The following is a 21198-nucleotide window of genomic DNA, read 5'->3' on the forward strand; positions in this document are numbered from 1 at the left end:
ACAAAATGTCCCAAATATTAACAATGACTGCCTTTTGAATTATGGGTGATAACACTATAATTATGTTCCTAAAAGTGTGGGGGGTCAACTGAGATTTTTAATTTTTAACGACTAAGAATACACCTGAGGGTGTTCCCTATTGAAAGGAATTCTCTGGAATGTTTATAAAATTTAAAAATAAAAAATAAAATAAAAACATGATCCCCCTAATGTATATCTTTAGTGAAGTCAAGTACCTGCATATCACGTATGGGATTATTTTCTAAAAGGTAGTACACCTGTACCTTTGATATTAAAGAGCAGCCACAGCAGCAATATGGCTTCTACATGTAGGACATTGTACTACCTCAGGCTGACGTGTTTGCCCACTGAGCCTTCTCAGCCTTCACAACAACCCCATGGAGCCGGTATGATTCATTGCCCAGTTGTCACCTTAAGATACAAGCTCCAGCAAGTTGCACAGCTAATAAGTGGCATTCTTTTCTTCTCATACCAAAAATAACCTTTGCCTAAGCTTGGCTTGGACAACCTGTAAGTAAAACAACTGCTATTAACTAACCAAACAAATGATTAGCAATTCAGATGCAGTAATTATAGTGATGTAGGTACTGAGTTACAATGTGTATTTTCTAAAAGGTAACCATTCCCCAAATTAGACCTAGAGGAAGGAAGTTATACATGGCCTTTCAACAATAGAAACGGGGAGGAGGGGAGGACAATTAAATGGTCTGGTGGAGAAGAAAGGTATAGAAGAGCTTAAAAATAGTCTCCATCCCATCTTTGCTTTAATAATAGCAGATTTGCACGCATTCTCTTGGAAATGTCACCTAGGCAACCTGAAATACAGAAATGTTCATAAAAATATATGTATTGTATATAAATCTATTTTTGCCATCTTTTGAACATAAGTGATCACTATTGCAAGAAGGGCAATAATCAGGATACACTACATGGCGAGGAGGGGGTGGGAGGGTAGGGTCAGAAGGAAGTTTTGTAAGAAGGTACCCAGAGTAAAGGAGGATAATACGGTATAAAAGCAGGTCTCTGTCTGTATAAGTAGCCCTTACTCATTGCCTCAAGTTCAGGTCTAAAAGCAATTAGAAAAGCTAATCATATTTTTTTCTATGTTCTCTAAATCCCATGTTTTTATCTCATACACCAAAAGCAGACTAACATAAAAGAAGGCAGGCTGGCAAACTTTTGAACAGGCTTGGAAAACTGCTTTAAGCCTCACTTAGTGTGACTGTGTGTCCCTGCTCACCTAGGACAGTCCCTGTTTGTGCCTCTTGATTTGGTGTAATTATTTAAAAATACTCCTCTTTCACTCCCAAAAGTGTCCCTGTATGAACAATAAATTATACGGTCGCCTTATATTTAGCTAAGACATGGTTCTTGACCACTTAACAATATTCATCTACAAGGTTGGAAACTTACTAGATTAGTGCCCCCCCCAAAAAAAAAAAAAAAATTATGAGATAGAATCCCCCATCTGCAGAACAGCACAATCAGGTTTAAAAGACAGAAATAACACCCAAAACAACCCTGAAAACATGAGCCTCATCATGCAGCCAAGGCTCTAAGTGCCTGAGTTCTGATGAGAGACAAAGTAGACTGTGTCTCCCCTCAACTGGACACCCCGAAACACGCCCCGTAAAAGCGACTGTGCCCGTTGAGCACTCACTGTAGCCCAGGCGCTGTGCTAAGTATGATCTCACCTCGTGCTCAGAACAACCCTAGAAGCAGAGGATTATCATTACCCTCGTTTTACAGGTGACAGGACTCTCCCAACATTACACCCGAGAATCCAAAGGCCTGACTCTATCCAGGCACATGTTCTCCCCACTGTGATGTGGACACGTTGCTTCCGGGTTGCCCAGCCTAACAGGAAGTTGGCACATCAATCACGTGTCATTAGAGCCATCAGCTTCTCGGAGGCAGTGCAAGGAGTGCTCAATCCCTGGTGAAGGGCTGCTGAATCAGGTAGGGCCCAGGCCAGAAACAGAGGGTGCTATTTAGTCCTACTGAGGAGTCCTACTGATGAGGCAATTGGGAAGACCGCAGGAAAGGGTTCAGGGAAGCAATGAAGAATCATGCAGGACAAAGGCAGCAGGAAGTCATCGCCACCCCTAGGTTTGAGTGGACCAGGGGAGGGAGTAGCTAACGGAGCCCTCAGAGGGTGGCTGTAAGGAGAGGACATCTGGCAGGAGCTGGGACCTTTGCACACAGAGAAGCCACTCTGCCACATGCCACCCAGCAGGAGGGGATGGGAAAATAAACACCCTGGCTCCTCCCACTTTCCCAGCAGTGGGCTGGACCTACCTGTGGTCCAATTAGACCAGAAATCAAAAGAGAAAGATGGCCGTTGATGCCGATGGTAGAGATCCACCTCTCAGGGCCCTCAGCCAGGAGGTAAGGAAGAGAGAGGACATGGAGGGGCCAATAAGAGATGTCCAGCCTGCTGAAACCTGTTTGGCTCAGTGGATAGAGCGTCAGCCTGCGAACTGAAGGGTCCCGGGTTCGATTCTGGTCAAGGGCATGTAGCTTGGTTGCGGGCACATCCCCAGTAGGGGACGTGCAAGAGGCAGCTGATTGATGACTTTCTCTCATCAATGTTTCTAACTATCTCTCTCCCTTCCTCTCTGTAAAAAAAAACAAAATTAATAAAAAAAAAAAAAAATATATATATATATATATATATATATATATATATATATATATATAGTATTTTTTTTTTTTTTAAAGAGAGATGTCCAGCCTGCTTGCTGCTCCAAATGAGGGCAGTCACTGTCCTGGTCAATGCCTGGAGCTCAGGAAGGTCAGCGAGATGATGTCACCCTCGGCACATATGCAGGGCCAGGGCCAGTGCATGGGCACGTGTCCTGTGCGCTTACAAAAGCCCTGTGCTCAGAAGGGCTCCACCCTTGGTCTCTGTTCTGCTGAACCACCTAGAAATCCTGAATAATTTTTTTTTTAACAAGGGCCCCACATTTTCATTTTGCATTGGGCCTCACAAATGAAGCAGTCGTCTTGTGCAAGGCAAACGGTTTTCTTCAGCCGGTGTGACTAAATCCTGTGACCATCACAGAATTCCAGGGGCAGTGTTCAAAGCCGGCAGATCCAGAGTTAATATTAACCAGTGACAGTGATGCAGCGGGATATACAACATAATAAAATGGCAAGGCGTTTTACTTTTTTTCCACACACACCCCCGCCCCCCTTTCTCCTTTGAAGTCAAACTACAAAGTGGCTGAGAAACCAAAATTAGCTGCTCCCCCAGAGAGAAACACACCTTCATCACAACGGCCTCTCCGCTGCTCAGAGGGAATGGGTCTGGGCTCTGGCCACGTAAATGTGATCAATGCAGACAACCAAACGGAATAATTTATGCCCGTGGGGGTGGATTTGCTTGACGCACCCATTTGATGGGCTATAGCCATCAAATTAGCCAGGTAATTGCCAAAGCTACCCTGGGCCCTGCCTCATGTGCCCCGTGAACACAGGCCCCAGACCGGGGGCTCGGTGTGGAAAACGCACGCATAAAAGGCTCCCCGATGGGCCGGCGACATTTAGGAGCCATGCTTCTAAGCCGCGGCTTTTGGAAAGCTTAGAAACCTGAGCCTCTGCTGCTCCTGCTTTTCTTTCCCTAAAGTCTCCTACGTCTCGCCTTCCACTGAGTAATTCCAGTCTCGGTGGAAGCTGGGAGAGTCTCGGGTGAGAAGCAATGGCAGGGCCGGCGACTGCCCTTTCTCCCGTTCACTCCCGCCCGGGCCGCAGCGCGAAGCACAGCTCGGGAAGCTTCCAGCCTAGGCAGGGACCGCACTGGTTTTTTGACTCATCCCTTCACTTCAGAGACGGGGGAGGGTAGATTGTAAGTGTTTTGTTTGCTTTGTTGTTGAAAATGAGAATAAAATTTCAGTGGGTCAAATTGAAAGTATTGCTGCAACCGGTTTGGCTCAGCGGTAGAGCGTCAGCCTGCGGACTGAAGGGTCCCAGGTTCGATTCCGGTCAAGGGCATGTACCTTGGTTGCGGGCACATCCCCAGTAGGGGGTGTGCAAGAGGCAGCTGATCAATGGTTCTCTCTCATCGATGATTCTAACTCTCTATCCCTCTCTCTTCCTCTCTGTAAAAAATCAATAAAATATATATATTTTTTAAATTGAAAGTATTTGCAAAACCTCCACGGTGTCCAAGAACCTAGAATCCAGGTGGTAAATCAAGTTTAGGGGCTTCCTGACAGAATTAGAGGATCAAGGGTGCAGTGTACAATGTTCAGCCCTGTAGTAGGGTGAATGGTGCCCCTTCCCTCTCTCCCCCATGAAGATATGTCTGCATCCTAAACCCTGGAACAGGCGAATGCAACCTACTTGGACAAAGGGTCTCTGCAGATGCAATTAAGGATTGGGAAATGAGATCAACCGGGATTATCCAGATGAGCCCTATGACCAATGACTGGGTACCATTCAGAGATGCACAGAGCACAGAAGGCCACGTGACCATTGAGGCACAGATAGGGGTGGTGCAACCTGGAGCCCAGAAGTGCAGACAGCCCCCAGAAGCTGGGAGAGGCAGGCAGACCCCTCCCCCAGACCCTCTGGAGGAAGCACTGCCCCCTGATACCTTGATGTCAGACCTCTGGCCTCCAGATCAGTGAGAAAATTAAGCTCTGCTATTTTAAGCCATCGGTTTACTGTAATTTGTCACAGTGGCCACAGGAAATGAAGCCATGGGTGAGAGCGGTGGCAAGCCCTCAGCCACCGCTCTCACCCATGGCTTCAGCTACACAACCGCCTAGAATGGAAAATATGAGGCCGCCCAAAGCAGCCGAGTCCGTTTCACAGTGAGCAGAGTTCTGGCCCCAGAAGAGGTCTTGTCCCCAATGCAGTGCTTCGTGTATTTGGAGGCGACAATGATCTGGCTCCCGCAGAGCTTTTTCTGGCCACAGAGCCCCTCGGTCCAGCCTCAAGGGAGGTGGGCTCTGTCCCCGACACTGGCCACTGCTGGCTGCGTCCCCTGCAGCCAGGACAGGACCGAGGGAACTACCATCTCTCAGCCCAGAGTCTCCCTAATGTCTAAGCAGCCAACGGGCAACTCCTTTGGAACTTCCAACATAAAGCAAAACAAAACCTACATCGTGTTCACATGAGTTTCAAGTGCACACCTACGAAACACGTGTGACTTAGCAAAAAGAGGGAAATTCTGAGCAGTCATTTATACATTGTGATAGCCAAGCTAAGTTTGTACAAATCTGATTATTCCCAAAGAATCAAAACACACAGGTTTGGGGGAAACCTAACATTTCAGATCCAACTAAACATGTAAAAAAAAAAAAAAAAAAAAAAAAATTAAAAAATGTTCCTGGGTTCAAGTCCCAGCTCCACAACTTGCTAGCTACTCATTGTGGTTAGATCATATAACCTCTTAAGCTTCAGTTCCCGTATGTGTGAAATAAATGTCATCGTAATGCCCCAGGTTCTCTCTGCTGGCCCCTCCACACCCGCCCTCCTTCCTCCTCCACTCAGTCCTGGGTCCTGAGAGGCTCTCTCTTTGTACCAAGTAGTCCCTCCCACCACAAGCTTTCTTACCCTCTGGCCTCTCATTGGTTTGGCCAATTGGGAGGCAGCAGCCGGAAGACCAGAGTTGGGGGAAAGGAATGGTTGGGAGACTCATTCACCTGGTGCCTCCCTGACAGGGCACAATTTGGCAGCAGCCATAAAGAGCAATTCCAGAAACTGCTCTCTCACATCACTGCTTCGGGGCTGGGAGGGTAGAGGCTTGCATGGATTGCTAGCCACTCTTGCTGATTCCCCGTAACCTGGCCGGCGTCTTTGTGAATGGTGCCTTTGTCAAACCTCCTTCAGTGATACCCTTTGAGCGTATCATCTGCCACCTTAGGGAACCCTGACTGGTGAACTCTGCAAGGGTTTATCAGAATTTATTGGATTAATACTTGGTATTTAGAACACTAACTCATTCAGAGAAAGTGCATAAACGCATTTGCAATCATTATTGTTATTAGCAACAGCTGTCAACTAGTCTAAAGAATCCTTGGCCATCAGGTAGCTCAGGGCCATATTTACCTTTCCTCCCAAGTCCAATACCATTTAGTGTGGTTGTAATGTGTGTGTGTGTGTGTGTGTGTGTGTGTGTGTCCGTGTCCTCAGTTGTATAGATGTAAAGAAAACAATTAGGTTCTCTTTCATCCGGATAATTAAAATAAGCCCCTAACTCCCCTTCTGCCTTCCTCCTCTCCCCTCTCTCAAACGTCAAGATCCTTCTGATCGTGCCATTGCCACATTCAGCAAGTATTCAATAGCTACTCACAGCTCTCTGAATGAAATTCAAACTCTCCCACTATCCCTCAGAATTCAATCCCGATAGAATGTACTCAACATTTCACACCCACTGGGATGGCTATTATTTTAGAAATTGAAAATAACATGTGTTGTAAAAGATGTGGAAAATTGAATCCTTGTCTTTTGCTGGTGAGTATGTAAAATGGTGCAGCAGCAACAGAAAACAGTGTGGCAGCTGCTCAAAAAATGAAGCATACACTATAACAATTCTTCTGGATATATTCCCAAAAGAATTGAAAGCATGTTTGCAATAACCTAAAGGTGGGGGCAACTCATGTGCCCATGAACAGACGAATGCATAAAAAAAGATATACGGTAGCCCTGATCGGTTTGGCTCAGTGGGTAGAGCATTGGCCTGAAGGGTCCCAGGCTCGATTCCAGTCAAGGGCATGTACCTTGGTTGCAGGCACATCCCCAGTGGAGGGTGTGCAGGAGGCAGCTGATCAATGTTTCTCTCTTATCGATGTTTTTAACTCTATCCCTCTCCCTTCTTCTCTGTAAAAAAAATCAATAAAGTATATTTTTTTAAAAAAAAAAGAAAAAGAAATAGATATACATACAAGCAGTGGAGTGTTATTCAGCTTTACAAAGGAAGGAAATTCTGCCATAGGCTGGGATATGGGTGAACCTTGAAGATGTTCATGGAACGAGCCAGTCACAAAAGGACAAATCTTGTGATATTTCACTTATGTAATGTACCTAGACTAGGCAAATTCATAGGAACGGAATAGAATGGACGGAGGTTGCCAGGCTGGGAGGCAGAAGAGATGGATGATTTTGCATAATGGGGATGGAGTTTCAGTTCGAAAAGATGAAGATATTCTGGAGATGGATGGTGACAACCGCACAACAATGTGAATGTACTTACTGCACTTAATGCCACAGCTAACTGGTATGGCTGAAATGGAAAATGTATGCCGAGTGTATTTAATCACAGCAAAAACAACGTGTTCGAGAACTCTGGCACAAAGCACTGCCCTGGGGATCCGTCAGTAAACAAACTAGAAGGTCATTGTCCCCACGGAGAGGGCTCTGTTCCTGCAATTCCCCTACATTGCCCTCACTCCAGTCAACCCGTCCCCTAATTGTGTCTTGCACTTTCACGCTGGAATATAAATTCCTTAAAGATAGGGACTAGTTCTTATTCACCCAATATCCCCAGAGCTAAACAGGATATTGAGCATATAGAAACTGCTCAAAAATATCGACTGCATAAGTAACAACCCAGCCAAAGAAGTCTGCATCTGCTTCTTTTATTCCCATATCATCTAGCCAGACAGTACTTAACACTTCTTGAAGTTCGTCTGCTATATTTTGAGAAATCATTGAATAGAGCTTCATGCAAAGCTCACTTTAAATTCTCCTGTTCACAAATAATTCTACTGAGTACATATACTGTGGGTTTCCAATCAGAACTCCACTGTTTGCTAGCCCTGTGTCCCTGGGCAAGCTAATGCGTGCCCATACACCTGCTACCCTCACCTATGCAGTGGAGATGCAACAGTACTATGGTGGAGGTCTGCGGATTTGCAATCCAAAACCCACTAGCCCTTCTCCTGATGACAGCTCAGGAGACCTGTGACCAAGCCCACACCTTAGTAACGTGTGCAACTCCAGCCACAGTAACAGGCCTGAGACCCAATCAGAGCCAGTGGCCACTGTGAGCAACACAGCATAGAGGCTCCCTCTTTCTGGCTGGATTTAAAACCCAGACCATGTAAGGCCTGGAGCTCTGACAGCCATCCCAAAATAAAATGGGACCTAAACACGGTGAGAACTGCAGAAAGCTAACTGAGAAACATGGGAGAGAAATCAAGTCCTGGTGATGATGCCCGAGTCCTGGATTCAGCCACACTTCAGGTATGGCTGAACGAAGGAGTGATCAGAGCCAAAATAATGCTTCTTTTTTTTTTTTTTTTTTTTTTGCTTGACATAGTTTGACAGTTGCCACAGAACTGAGTCCTAATTAAAATAAATATATCCTGAAAAAATGTCACAAAGATTAAAGGAGATCCTTATGTGCATACATATTGCATGGAAGCTACTAATGGCAGCTGTGGTGATGGTTTATTGTTGTGGGAGAAATTCCCTGGCTTCTCCTAGGGATCATTTTCAACTCACCTGCTCTGTCCTGGGATTTGACCTTCACAGATACCCTCTATCCTGGTGACAGAGATAGAGATGGGGAGGACCAAGCTTGTCTGCCACCACTTCCTTAACCCACACCCTGACAGACATCACTAACCGACCACAGCACTCCTTCCTACTGAGTCCTGGATTCCCGTTCAACCCAGCTCTCCAGGCAGCCACTGCCAATCTGTCGAAGATGACACACAAAATGAAACCCATTGTCTCAGCTCCAGGATGGCAGATGGCAGCTTTTCTAGAAAGAACTAGGCAGGATTTGACACGTGGTCTCCATCACGTAGTCTTCTTCGTGTTTTGATTTGTTGACAGCCCTTTAAACATGTAAAACGCATGTGTGCTCTCTCAGGTGGATATAAGTCCCTGCCCTGGAGCCTTGACCCGGACTCGGAGGCTTTCCCGTAGCACTGGGCACCGGCTTACCTCCCTCTGCAGGGCTCCCAGGCGCCCAGGCACGGAGCTCCAGGGAACGCTGCCTCAGTCAGAGGTGCCCATGTAGAACGCACCGAACTGCCCGAAAACGGACAGAGCACTTTGAGGACAGGGGAGTTCCTGGTCTCCTTATACCGATGCCAGGGCAAGCGGAAGGCCACACTCTGGGGGAAGCCACACCCAAAGGAAGAGCACAAAGCCCATGCACTGGTGACCTCCGCCTCCGCCTCCAGACCAAATCCCCTGCACCAGCTCTCCTCACAGGCCCGACCCTCACCCCCACCGCCACATCTGAGATGTCTGGCCTCTTTGTGAGGGAAGGAAAGAGCCCAGGTCACTGCGTTTCCCCATGGTTAGTCTGACCCCTTCCACTTCAGAAAATACCTCTGACTTGGTTCCAAGATGGTATGCCACATGCCTTTCACCAATCTTTGACTCCTTGATATCGCCCAGTTTTTACTGTGGAGCGGTAGATGTAAAGATTGGCTTAGCCCTCCCCTCTGCTATCCTCCATGTCTGTTTCTGCCTTTACAGAAAAGAACTGAGATCTGCCTGACTGGTGTTCGCTTATTCATTCAGCAAACATTCACCGACAGTCACAAGCCATCTCTCAAGGCACTTAGACGGGAAAGACTGATACGCGGTGATGATGTGAGAGGCACGTGTAGGGTGATGTGCCAGCATGAGGCAGGGGCCGCTGGGGGAGGGGTGCCAGGAGCTCTGAGGGGAGGCAGCGTCCCCGGAGCCCAGTAGGAGGAATGCACAGGAGCTGACCACACAAGGAAGGGCGGGAGGAGGACAGGTGCTGAGGCTCAGTAGCTGGGGCCCGGGCTACCTCGGGGAGGCTTGGGAGAGGAGGCTGGTGAGGAGACAGGGTGGGGTGGGGCCATGAAATCCCAGGGAGTCTGCACCCTATCCTGGAAGCCGCAGAAAACCTCTGAGGGAAGTTAAGCAAAAATGGCAGGCTTAGATTTTTAGTTTCAAAACAAATGCTCTGGTTGCAGCTTAAAGAACAGGCAAGGAGCCCAGTGTGAAAGCAGTTGGAGCAATTCAGGCAAGAGGTCGTGGGGTCATGAACCAAATTGATGACAACACCATCAACAAAAAACGGAGCTCACATGTGTGCAGCACTTCGCGATGACAAAGCACTGTGAGAAGTGCTTTCTGTGCATGAACTCTGTTATCTTTACAACAAGCCCGAGATAGCAGTCCCAGGCCACAGATCCGGACACAGAGAGGTGAGGTGAGGAGCCCAGGGTGTGGGAGCTATTGGGGTCCCAACTCAAACCCAGCCGCCTGGCTGCAGTGCCCCCCTCCCAGCCCGCTCTCCTGGCACACACCTAGCGCATGTAGGACGGGACCCTGAGTGGCTTCACTGAGGGAGGCTCCAGGCGACTCCCAGGGCTGTGCCATGGGTATCTGCACGTCTGGGTTTCCTCTTCCTGAAAAAGCCCTTCCCCAGGTCTGCATTTAGCTCCCGATGGTGTCCCCCACCCCCTACACCCATGCTCCCCGCCTTCAGACCACACCCCCTTCTTCTCTGCAATCCCTGCACCCTGCATCTGATCCTAAAACACAGGCTTCCTTCTGCTGGAGTGAAAATCACAGGCATCGCCCGTTGGTCTGAGGAACCCCGTGAGAGAAACCTGCCTGCTCTTGGCACGAGAACGCTTTAAGTCTGTTATTTTCAAATCAGACAGAACCGGGAAAAGCCGCAGCAAGCTGGTGTGGTTTCCTCTTCAGCGAGCAAGACCCGGCAGCCCTGCCCCGGGCTTCCCACGGCTGTCCCGCCCCATGGACAGCGTGCACCAGCCTCCGAGGCCCGCCTGGCCCGCGGGCTCGGACAGACTGACCCGCAGGAAGAACGTGTTCCCGGAGGGAGATCCTCAGACGGCCAAATGGCCCTCCTTCTCCGCCATGGGGGTTAAGGCGAGCATCTGCAGCAAGAAACTTGTGCATTTCCTGCGGGCAGGGAGGGAGACCTCCCGCCCCTCCGGGCGCGTACAACCCCCTCTGCACATCCTGCTTCTCTGAAGCTAAAAATAAACCCGTATGCACTGAAAACCGCTCACACTTCTCCCCAGCACACCCCTTCCCGAGGCCCCGAGGGCGCGACACGCAAATCCTCCAGGTCCGGAGTGCAAAGCACAGCCCACTGCCTCCTCTGTGTCGACTCGCGCCTTTCGCTCCCTCCCCACGTCCCCTCCCCGGGCCTCCACCCCTCGCACCCGCCTTCTGCGGCGGCTCTGTGCCGGCTACAAGGTCCGGAAACAGGGATCGCCCTGGACCTCGACCCCCACCCCCGTCAGTCCGGGAGGGATGCTCCAGGGTCCCCCGCCGCCAGGCGCACGGACGCCCCCTTCCGACCCAGCTCGCCCCCATCCTGCCCGCCCCGCCCCGCGCGCCTCGGAGCCTCCCTCGCCAAAGTTGCTCTCTTCTCCCTTTCTCCCTCTCCGCCCTCCGCCTTCGGGGTCTTGGGTTTTGCTTCCTTTTCCTTCCGAGGCGCTGGCTGGGGATCAGGGCTGCGGGGACTGGTCCCCGGGACCGCGCGCTCTCCGGCCCACCCGTGCCCGCTGCGCCCCTGGTGCGCCCGCCCGTCCCCTCCGCGGCCGCGCCCGGCGCCCCCGTCCCCCCCATCCTCCCACCCTCTCCAATCGCCCGCCCCGGCTGCGCCTCGGACCCGCTCCGGCCGCGGGGAGGCGGAGGGCAGGCGCTGCGACTCACCGCCTCTGCTGCTCCCGGCGTCTGTGTGGCCGCGGGCGGGCGGGCGGGCGAGGCGGCGGCAGCGGCAGCGGCAGCGCCTTCCCTCCGCCCGTCCCCCTTGGACAGCACCGGCGCCTGCCGCGCCCCCTCCCCAGCCTCCCTCCTCCCCCCACAGGTAGCCTCCCCCAAGAGACAGGGAAGCCAAGCTGGATTGTGGGGTTTGCAGGTGCAGGCGGTGCCCCCACCTTGCCCCGGTGCGGCCGCCGGGGGGTGCCCCCTGTCCTAGCCCACCGCCCAGGTTTCTGGCTGGCTGCGCTGGCGCGGTCCAAGGGGTGTCCCGTGGTCGTGGGGAGGTCAGATCCAACCCGCAGCACCTTCTCCTAGGCTTCTGTTGGGGGAGGGGAGGAGGGTGGTGGCTGCAGTCCCTGTGGGTTGCAGTGAAGTTAGAGGGGGCCTGGGAGGGACATGCCCACAAGTGGGGGCTGCTCTGGCCCAGCCAGGGTTTTCTCTGGCCAGAGCCTCTGGGAGCCGTCTAGGGGCGGCTTAACACAAACTCGGGAGAAGGCCGGTGTCCACGCCAGGATGTCACCAGATCTTTCTCCATCTCCCCTGGAGATACGCGGAACAAATGTCAATTCATCCAACCAACGTCCATGGAGTGGCTGCCAGCACATGTTGTGTCTTGCTATGTTGGCCACTTGGGTGACCTGTCAAAAAGCCACAGCCCCAGCGACAGTTCCATTCCAGAACCCAAGGCTGGCAGGTCTCAGCAGCAACTTAGATTCACTGATTTAAAAATTTGCTGGGCAGCCAATCTATGTTTCTCTATCATCAATGTTTCTCTCCACCCCCTCCCCCCCTTCTCTCTTTCTAAAAACCAATAAAAGCGTTTAAAAAAAAAAAAAAAGTTTGCTGGTTAAAAATAACAAAAAAGACACCACATAAAGCAGACAAGTCACCAAAACCTGCCCATGTTTGCCACGATGATTATAAAACCTTTTAATATGACTAGTAACAGAGATGACAGTTACATGTAAGTCCAAACAGCTGCAACTCTGATTTTAAAATCAAGTAAAAGGTTCACCCTCCTCTTCGATTCTGACTTCAATTTCCTAATCGTTTACTCCTTGGGGCAATATTTGAAAAAAGAAGAGGCCAGTAAACCACTCCTGGATAATAAAACTTTATATGGATCCCATACATACACACGGGAACCACGTAGGGGGCTGGCTTTGTGTTTTGTTTTTTAATGCGAGGCCAAGGCCTCACCCCCTGAGATTCTGATTTAACCTTAACCAGTCAAGGGTACAGCCTAGCCTGGGATGTTTTTCCTGGGGTCCCAGGAGATTTTGATGTACAGCCAGGGTTGGAAACTGGGGATTAGCCAATCGCCAAGCCGAGCCTGAGGCAATGGGATACAGAAGAAGCAAGTTTTTGAGGCCAGGAAAGGTCTGAGCAGGTGTTGCCAACTCAAATGTCCCTGGGGGTTCAGATGGCGTAACAAAGAAGTGACTGAGGCTGGGTGGCCAGGGTAACGGGGAAGAGCTTCATGCCGTCAAAAAGACAGGCTCGAGTTTCTACACGGGAAATGCAGGCCCAGTGTGGCCACCACATTGGGCATTTCTTGTGTGTTTTTTTTTTTCCATTTAATTTTGGTTTTGGTTTTTCTTTTTCAGAGAAATCAGAAATCCACATTTAATGTGGACTCTTTTCATTTTAAAATATGAGGAACTGGTTTTTTTAAAATGTTTCAGTGCTCTGTGGGCTAAGAAAGGTTTGTGGGCCGTGAGGAGCCCTGGATCCGTAGCCGCGCAGCTGGTTGGACAGTGTGGGGCTAGGGTTGCTTGTAAGCACTGCAGCAGGAACCTGTGGGTCAGAGGCAGGAGTGGGAAGGTGGCAGTGTCTCTGAGAGGTCTCAAAACCCATTTTCTTTATTTTTAATTTTGCTCCAATGATCTCTGCTTTTTATATTTTAGAAAAGCTTGAGATATAATTTATATAGCATAAAATTCATCCATTTAGAGTATACAGTGTAATGCTTTAGTACAGAGGTTCTCAACGTTTGTAATGCCATGACCCTTTAAACTTCTGAAGCCCCAAACATCTGCCGGAGGTGACAGGAAAGAGCACTGTGTGGCGGGAAAAGGGAGAGTTTAATTGCAGGCTCTTTACTCACATTGGTCAATGTGAACTCGTCAGCACTCCCGGGCTGCATGTGAGTGGACACCACTCAGGGGTTTAGAAAGTATGAAGCAAGTCCCAAGGTGGAAGGCAAAAGGCACACGGTGGGAGGTGAGGCAACTTGAAGTTCTGGGAGCAGCGGTGGTCACAGTGAGCTCCTCGTCTGAGATGGTGTGACACCAGCAGCAGCAGCCTGGCTCCATGACCACAAACCATTGCTAGGTTTTTCCAGTAAACTGGTGCTGCGTCATCAGTACAGCGGGCAAGGGGGCGAGTGAGATGTGGCCAGAGAATGGCAGGGCCAGCCCAGGAGTCGCTTTGCAAGTCAAGATGAAGAACATAGCACCTATTTGAATTTGGAATTTATTCTAAGAACACAAGGTCAAGGAATGCTCTTTATACAGGTATGCATCACAAAATTTTCTCTTTAAAGGAACAGCTCTGCAAATTTTGATAAATGCATATTTGTGTAACCACCACCACCACCACCAAGACCCGAAACAGTGCCATCGCCCCAACAATGCTACTGCCCCTTGTAGTCAAGCCCTCCCCTGTACCCTAATCCTGGCAACCACTGATGTGCTCTTCGCCTCCATAATTTTGCCTTTTCAAGAAGATCTTATCAGTAGGATCATACAGTGTGTAGCCTTTCAAGTCTGGCTTCTTTCACTTAGCGTAATGCAAGTAGGATTCATCTGTGCTGAAGAGTGCATCATTGGTTGATTCCTTTTCATTGTATGAATGTATCACAGGTTGTTAATCCACTCGCCGGTTGAAGGAAATTTAGGTTACTTCCATTTGGGGGCAGTTATGAATACAGCTACTGTAATTTTGTGTGAATAGTGTTATCATTTCACTTGGGCAAACATATGGGACTGGGATGGCTGGATCCCACGGTAAGTGTGTGTTTACCTATATAAGAAACTGCCATTACATTGTACACCTGAAACTAATATAATGTTATACGCCAGTTATACCTCAATAAAAAAAATACAAATACATAATTTTAAAAAAATAAACAAACTGCCAGGCTGCTTGGAAATTGCATTCCTGGCAGCAACATCGGAACATTCCAGCTGTTCTGCATCCATTTCAGGACTTGACACCTCTAGGTTTTTGTTGTTTTGCTTTTAGTCACATTAAATAGTGGTTAATGGTTTTAATTTGCATTTCCCTATTAACTAATGATGTTGAGATCTTTTCGTGTGTTTATTTGTCACCTATTTAATTCCATTGAAATGCCTTCTCAAAATGTTTCCTATTCTTTAATTGGTTCATTTGCTTGCTGATTAATGAGTTTAAGTGTCTTTTGTGTATGCTGAAAATCCTTTGTCAGTTATGTGATTTGCAATTATTTTTCTCCCAATATGTGCCGTCTTTATATATATATATATACATATATACATATATATGTATATATGTATATATATATAATTGATTTCAGAGAGGAATGGACAAGAGACAGTAGAAACATCAACAATGAGAAAGAATCATTGATCAGCTGTCCCCTGCAAGTCCCACACTGGGGATTAAGCCTGCAACCCGGGCATGTATCCTGACCAGGAATCGAACAGTGAACTCCTGGTTTATAGGTTGATGCTCAACCACTGAACCACGCTGGCCAGGTCACACATGCCATGTCCTTTTATTCTTTTCCATGGTCTTTCACAAAGCAAAAGTTTCAAATTTGATGAAATCTAATTCATACATTTTTAATGTATCACCCTCATGGTGTTATATCTCTTTACCTAATCCCATGTCACAAATCGTTTCTCTTAAAAGTTTTATAGTTTTACATTTATACTTAGATCTCTGATCCATTTTGAGTTAATTTTTGCATAAGGAACCAGGTATAGATCAAGGTTCATCTTTTTGCTTATCAATATCCAATTGTTCCAATGACCTTTATTGAAAAGACAATTACTATTTTTTCTCCATTTAATCATCTTGCAATCAGTTGACCCTATTGGTGTGGATTTATTTCTAGACTCACTATTCCATTCCAATGATTTATGCGCCTGTCCTTTTGTCAATGCCACTCTGTCTAGATAATTATAGGTTTCTAAGGAGTCTTGAGATCAAGTGGTGTGCATTCCCTAACTTTGCTCCTTTTTTTTTTCTCCAAAATTGTCTTGGTTATTCTAGTTCCTTTGCCTTTTTGCATATACTTTAGAATATTTTGTCAATATCTACAAAATTTCTATTGATATTATGATTGTGATCGCATTGAATCTATAGACCAATTTGAGGATAATTAGCAGCTTAACAGTGTTCAGTTTTATAACCCATGAAATAGTTATCATTCATAAGTACCTCTAAGTCTTCTTCGATTTCTTTCATCAGTGTGTTGTAGTTTTGAACATAAAGATGCTACACATTTTTATTAGTTTTATAACTATGTATTTCTTTTCCTGTCCTATTAAACATGTACACGTGTAAATTTTAATTGTTTACAACTTGTACATAGGAATATGATTTGATATTTTTTGTATATTGATCTTATATTCTGTAGCCTTGATAAATTTACTTAGTTCTGGGAACTTTTTTTTATAGATTTCTTGGGATTTCCTTTTAAGACAATCATGGCATCGGTGAATAGAGAGAGTTATATTTCTTCTTTTGCCTTTTATTTCTTTTACTTGTCTTATTGCACTTGATAGATCTTCCAGTTCTATGATGAATAGAAGTGGCAAGTGCGTTATTCCCAGTCTTAGGGGGAAAGTATTCAGTCTGATTAATTGCTATTTTGGGTTGTCTTCCTTGGAAGAAGTGAGGGGTGTACCCTCCATGTCTTTTAAATCTATATTTTTTTAAATCACCCACCACATACTCTATAAGTGATTCCGATGTCCAGGTAGATTGGTAAGATCTGTAGGTCTGTAGGACCTCTTTGCTCCCTAATACCTCTTAAGTTCAACAAGCTCTTTTACTCCACAAATACTGACTCCGAGTTCTTATATGCCAGTCACAGTGTTAGGCCCTCTCTTTACAGAAAGCGAAGTTCAGTACGTGCTCTCACTCATCTCAAGGTCTAATGGGGGAGACTCGCACATAAGCCTGTGTTACAGTGAAGTGTAAATGCCTACTGAAGGTATGTTCTTGCTTTACTCACTCTTAACTTCCTAGATTCTTGAAGAAGGGGTGAATGTCCTGCTGAATTCTAACTGAAGCCACAGTGCCTTGGATCCTCACAACCACCTACAGACAATCTTTTCTGGGTTCTGCCCAACAAAGGAGTCTTTCTCTTGGTGATGGAGCCTCAGAATTTGTGGGCTCCCTTTGAGATAATATGTTAATTAGGACTTTTTAATTTCGCCTCAGATACCTTTTTTCCTCTTCACCTTACAAGCTCTATTGAAGGGTCTCATTTCTGCCCTGGTATGTAGGGCTCAATTGGTTGACATCATCCCATGTGCCAACAGGTCATTAGTTTGATTCCTGGTCAGGGCACATGCCCCAGTTTCGGGTTCAGGGAGGCTCCCAAACAGCGTCTCTCTTTCTCCCTCTCCATTCCCCTCTCCCTAAAAATCACGTTTTAAAAAACATATATTTTTAAAAGAGTCTTATTTCTTTTAAATGCCTCTTGTTTCGTCTCCAATCAGCAGTGATCATATCTTTACACCCGACATTTAGATCGTGTTTTTCCTCCTACATACACATCTAATAATATACTTCAGTTAATTATAGCTCGTGCCCACTAGCTAAGGATAAATTGACAAACCCCACAAAAATCACAACATCACTGGGTGGGGGAGATTTTTACTAAAATGGATTATCCCCTGCTGCCAGCACAGCATTACTTCATCTCTGAAGCACCAGATGTAAAGAAACAGACCAATAACATTTGACAGTGGTGGCTAGGTGACCCATTATTTTCTAAGTGTTCTTATTAGTAGTGATATTTTTAAATTAATAATTTTCATCCACTAATACATTTAACCATAATAATTTTGTTTAATCTAAAAGGGTTTTGTAGAAGACAAATGGTAGGGCATCCCGAGGTTTGAAGAAAATGTTATGGGAGAAAATTATGCAATTCAGAAAACTTTGGCTATTAAGTTTTGTTTTTCTAATGGTTAGGAAAGGACTCATTTTTTACTATTAATGTAACACACTTCATTTATTGGGAAGCCTCTTCTGTGCCAGGCATGAGGAGGTTCCCCTGCTCAGGAAACTCTTTAGTAGAGGAAAGAGACACATAAGCAGACGGTGGCATTGCAATGTGGGCTGTGCCCTGGGCAGAGAACAGGCTTCTGTGGAAGTTCAGAAGAGGGCTCTCTAATGCAGACCCCCAGTGAGCAAGCTTATTGAAATTCTAAAATAAAGCCAGCGAACATTCACTCAGTGTTTGCTCTGTGCTGGGCACACTTATAAGCACATTTAATCTTCACCAAAAGCCAACGGAAAAAAGTGCTATTGCCCCACTAGAGGCCCAGTGCATGAATTTATGCACAGTCGGGGTCTGGCAAGTCCACCCTAAACGATCAGGGCTGATGGGCCTGGGCTGGCTGGGGGGAGGGGCCACGGGCAGTTGGCTGGCCAGCTCCATCCCCTGGTCGAACTCCCTGTGGAACTCTGGGTGGAACTCCTGGTTGAGGGGACAATTTGCATATTAGCCTTTTATTATAGGATTATCTAGTGAGGTTTTAATAAGATGAATGACTTGCCCACGGCCACACAGCTCTGAGGATGCTGGGTGGGAATCCAGAGAAAGGTTAGCATACAAATGGCCCCTCAGAGATGCCCCATCCGAATCCCAAAACCCATGACTATGTTACCCTACATGGCAAAGAAGAATTAAAATTGCAGAGAGATGTAAGATTGTTAATCCATTGGCTTTAAATAAGGAGATTGTTTTTATATTATCCAGGTGGGCACAATGCAATCACAGGGATGTTGGAAATAGGAGAGGGAGGCAGAAGAAGAGACAGAAAGAGATGTTTGCCCACAGAAAACCAGGGGAGTAAAGATGAAGGGAGGGGTCCCCAAGTGAAGGAATGCGGGCGACCTCCAGAAGCTAAAAAGACAAGGAAACGGACTCCCCCCTGGGGCCTCCGGAGAGCAGCACAGCCCTGCCAGCACCTTGACTTCAGCACATGGCACATGCCTGACTCCTGACCTGGGAGCTAATAAATGCGTGTTGTTTTAAGCCACTGTTGGTGGTAATTTGTTACAGCAGCCCTAGGAAATGCATACAAGGCCAGATCTTTCTCATTTCAGAGCTCAAGGCCTTAACTCCAGAATCCTCTTCCGGAGTCTTTTTTTTTTTTTTTTTTTTTTTTTTAATGTTTTTAGAGAGGAATGGAGGAGGGAGAAAAACATTGTTGAGAGAGAAACATTGATCTTACACACCCAGGCATGTGCCCTGATCGGGGATCAAACTTCTTACACACCCAGGCATGTGCCCTGATCAGGGATCAACGCCCAACCACCTGAACTGTACTGGCCAGAGCCTCTACCTCAGTTTTAACAGAAAAATATAAGCCGGAATTGTTGCATGTATAGTTTGGAATATCTGGCCCCGGATTCCTCGCCTTATTCGTATCTACTATGAAAGGCGGCAGCTGCCCTCCAACCCTCATGCATCGCCACGAGGCTCTCCCGTACTTTCTCCCACCCCCTTGGCGCTTCTCAGAGCATCTATAATTCGTCTGGAAACCAGAAGGATTCATGATGTACCGATGTTCTTCTACAGCATTGCCAAAAATGGCAAAGGGAACAATAAGAAACGAGCCATGACCAGAAAGGAGCAGTATTTATCAGACACAGTCACTGACCCCATCAACCAGATTATCACCGGTGCTCCCATCACACCCAGCCCAGCAGCTGTCGTGTGGGGTGAATACAGCCTCAGCACCCTTGAATGAAGGAAGAAAATAGCTTTTCTCCCTGCATAGCCAGGTGTCCGCCTTGCCTGCAGCTCCCCAAAAAATGAGTGAAGAGGGTACAGGCCACCATGTTTGCTGTCCGCTGTCGGCTGCAGAGCTGCCGAGAGGGAGGCTCTCTCTCGCCTGCTTCACCAGCCCAGCTGCTGATCATGTGATCATCTTCACAGATCCCCTCACAGCCTTCAACACGTTCTCTAGATCTGCTGTCATGGAGCGCCCACAATGAAGCACAACTAACCAGAAAGCCTTCTAACAGGCACCCAAAGGTGCCCAACACCAACCCCCCAGGTCATCCTGATGGCGCCGGAGTCTTCAGAGCTGACGGTTACATAGTCAGGAATTTTGTGATCCCATTGAAAGCAGTTACACAACACAAATGGATCAATGCTGCACATCAGAAGGTCTCGCCACCTGCTTCCTGCCCGCAGCTGGCTCCCTGAGCCCCCGCTGCTCACACTGCTGCTGCGTGCCCAGACACTGCCTCTCCTCCTACCTCTGAGAGCCAGCGCCACAGCTGAGGCTGCCGTTCCTCTTGCCAGGCCATGAGGACAGAAAGGAACGCACCGTCAACAAGAAATACAGACCTCCCAAGCTCAAGTGCTGGCTCCTCAGCAAGTCCTTAAATCCCGGAGACAGCGAGAGCTCCATTGGCGAACACTTAGGACATGATGGAGACAAACACCCAGTGAGCCGCACTGCAGGGCAGAGGCTCTCGCTGGGTCCAGAGGGAAGAGGACGTTTGGTTAAAATCAGAAAAGTCTTCGTGAAGGAATCAGCTGGGCCTCCATCCCTTGTTTGATTCATGATTACTGAGCACCTCCAATGTGCAAACCCCTGTGCTAGGTCCCGTGGGGACCCAAAGGTGACTCTGAACGTGGACTCTCTCGTTAGAACAGCGGGCAATGTGGAGGGGTTTCCCTGAAGGCCCCGGGCACCTGAGCTCTCATCCGCAGTCGTGCCAAGCCTGTCTTCCTCCATCCCTGCTGCCACCCCACCTTTACTCTTTAGGGTCGCTGACGGAGGAACGCACAAGGCCAAAAAGGGTGAAGGATTATGAGCTTATTAGGTCATCTGGATACCAGATGGGCTGAGCCCCCAAATGGCGCCAGCCCCCAAAGAGGGGGAGTCAGAGGTTTTTAAAGGACTCTAGGCGGCTTCTTCTTGGCAGAGAATTCTCTGTGCAGGTCTGGACTCTGGGAAACTCCGGAGGGGAGAGGTAACGGTCTTAGCAAGTGGAATGTGGACTAAGCAAGTGGAATGTCCATGGTGAAGGGGCCTAAAGGTCAGTTCCCAGGGCAGGGGGGCATCGATTCAATTATTTGATCAGACCTAACATTTACCTTTCTGCCTCTTGGTACCTGTGTTCCTTGTCTTCTGTTCTCTGTTCCCGGACTTTGGACTTCTCATCCCAAATCCAGGTGTGCTCTCCCCTCCTGCCTCCCCATTATGCTCCTTCTCTCCCTACAGCGCCCGCCCCTCAGACAGGCCTTCATCG

The 21198-nt window shown here is 47.8% G+C and overlaps 1 protein-coding gene across 7 annotated transcripts in view; it reads right to left on the minus strand.

Moving 5' to 3' along the window:
- NCALD (neurocalcin delta) overlaps positions 1-11756 on the minus strand; it is a 266396-nt gene extending 254640 nt beyond the window's left edge. For 3 of the 7 annotated variants that reach the window (XM_084864605.1, XM_084864604.1, XM_084864613.1), the window contains exon 1: positions 11656-11743. The gene's annotated coding sequence lies outside the window, so the exon portion shown is untranslated. Of the gene's footprint in view, positions 1-11655 lie in introns of all 7 variants that reach the window. The other 4 variants (XM_084864610.1, XM_084864607.1, XM_084864608.1 and 1 more) reach the window with 3 other exon arrangements.
- Between the last annotated feature and the right edge of the window lie 9442 nt (positions 11757-21198).

Source organism: Pipistrellus hanaki, assembly GCF_964339955.1.
Source record: "Pipistrellus hanaki genome assembly, chromosome: 17".
Classification (NCBI taxonomy): Eukaryota; Metazoa; Chordata; class Mammalia; order Chiroptera; family Vespertilionidae; genus Pipistrellus; species Pipistrellus hanaki.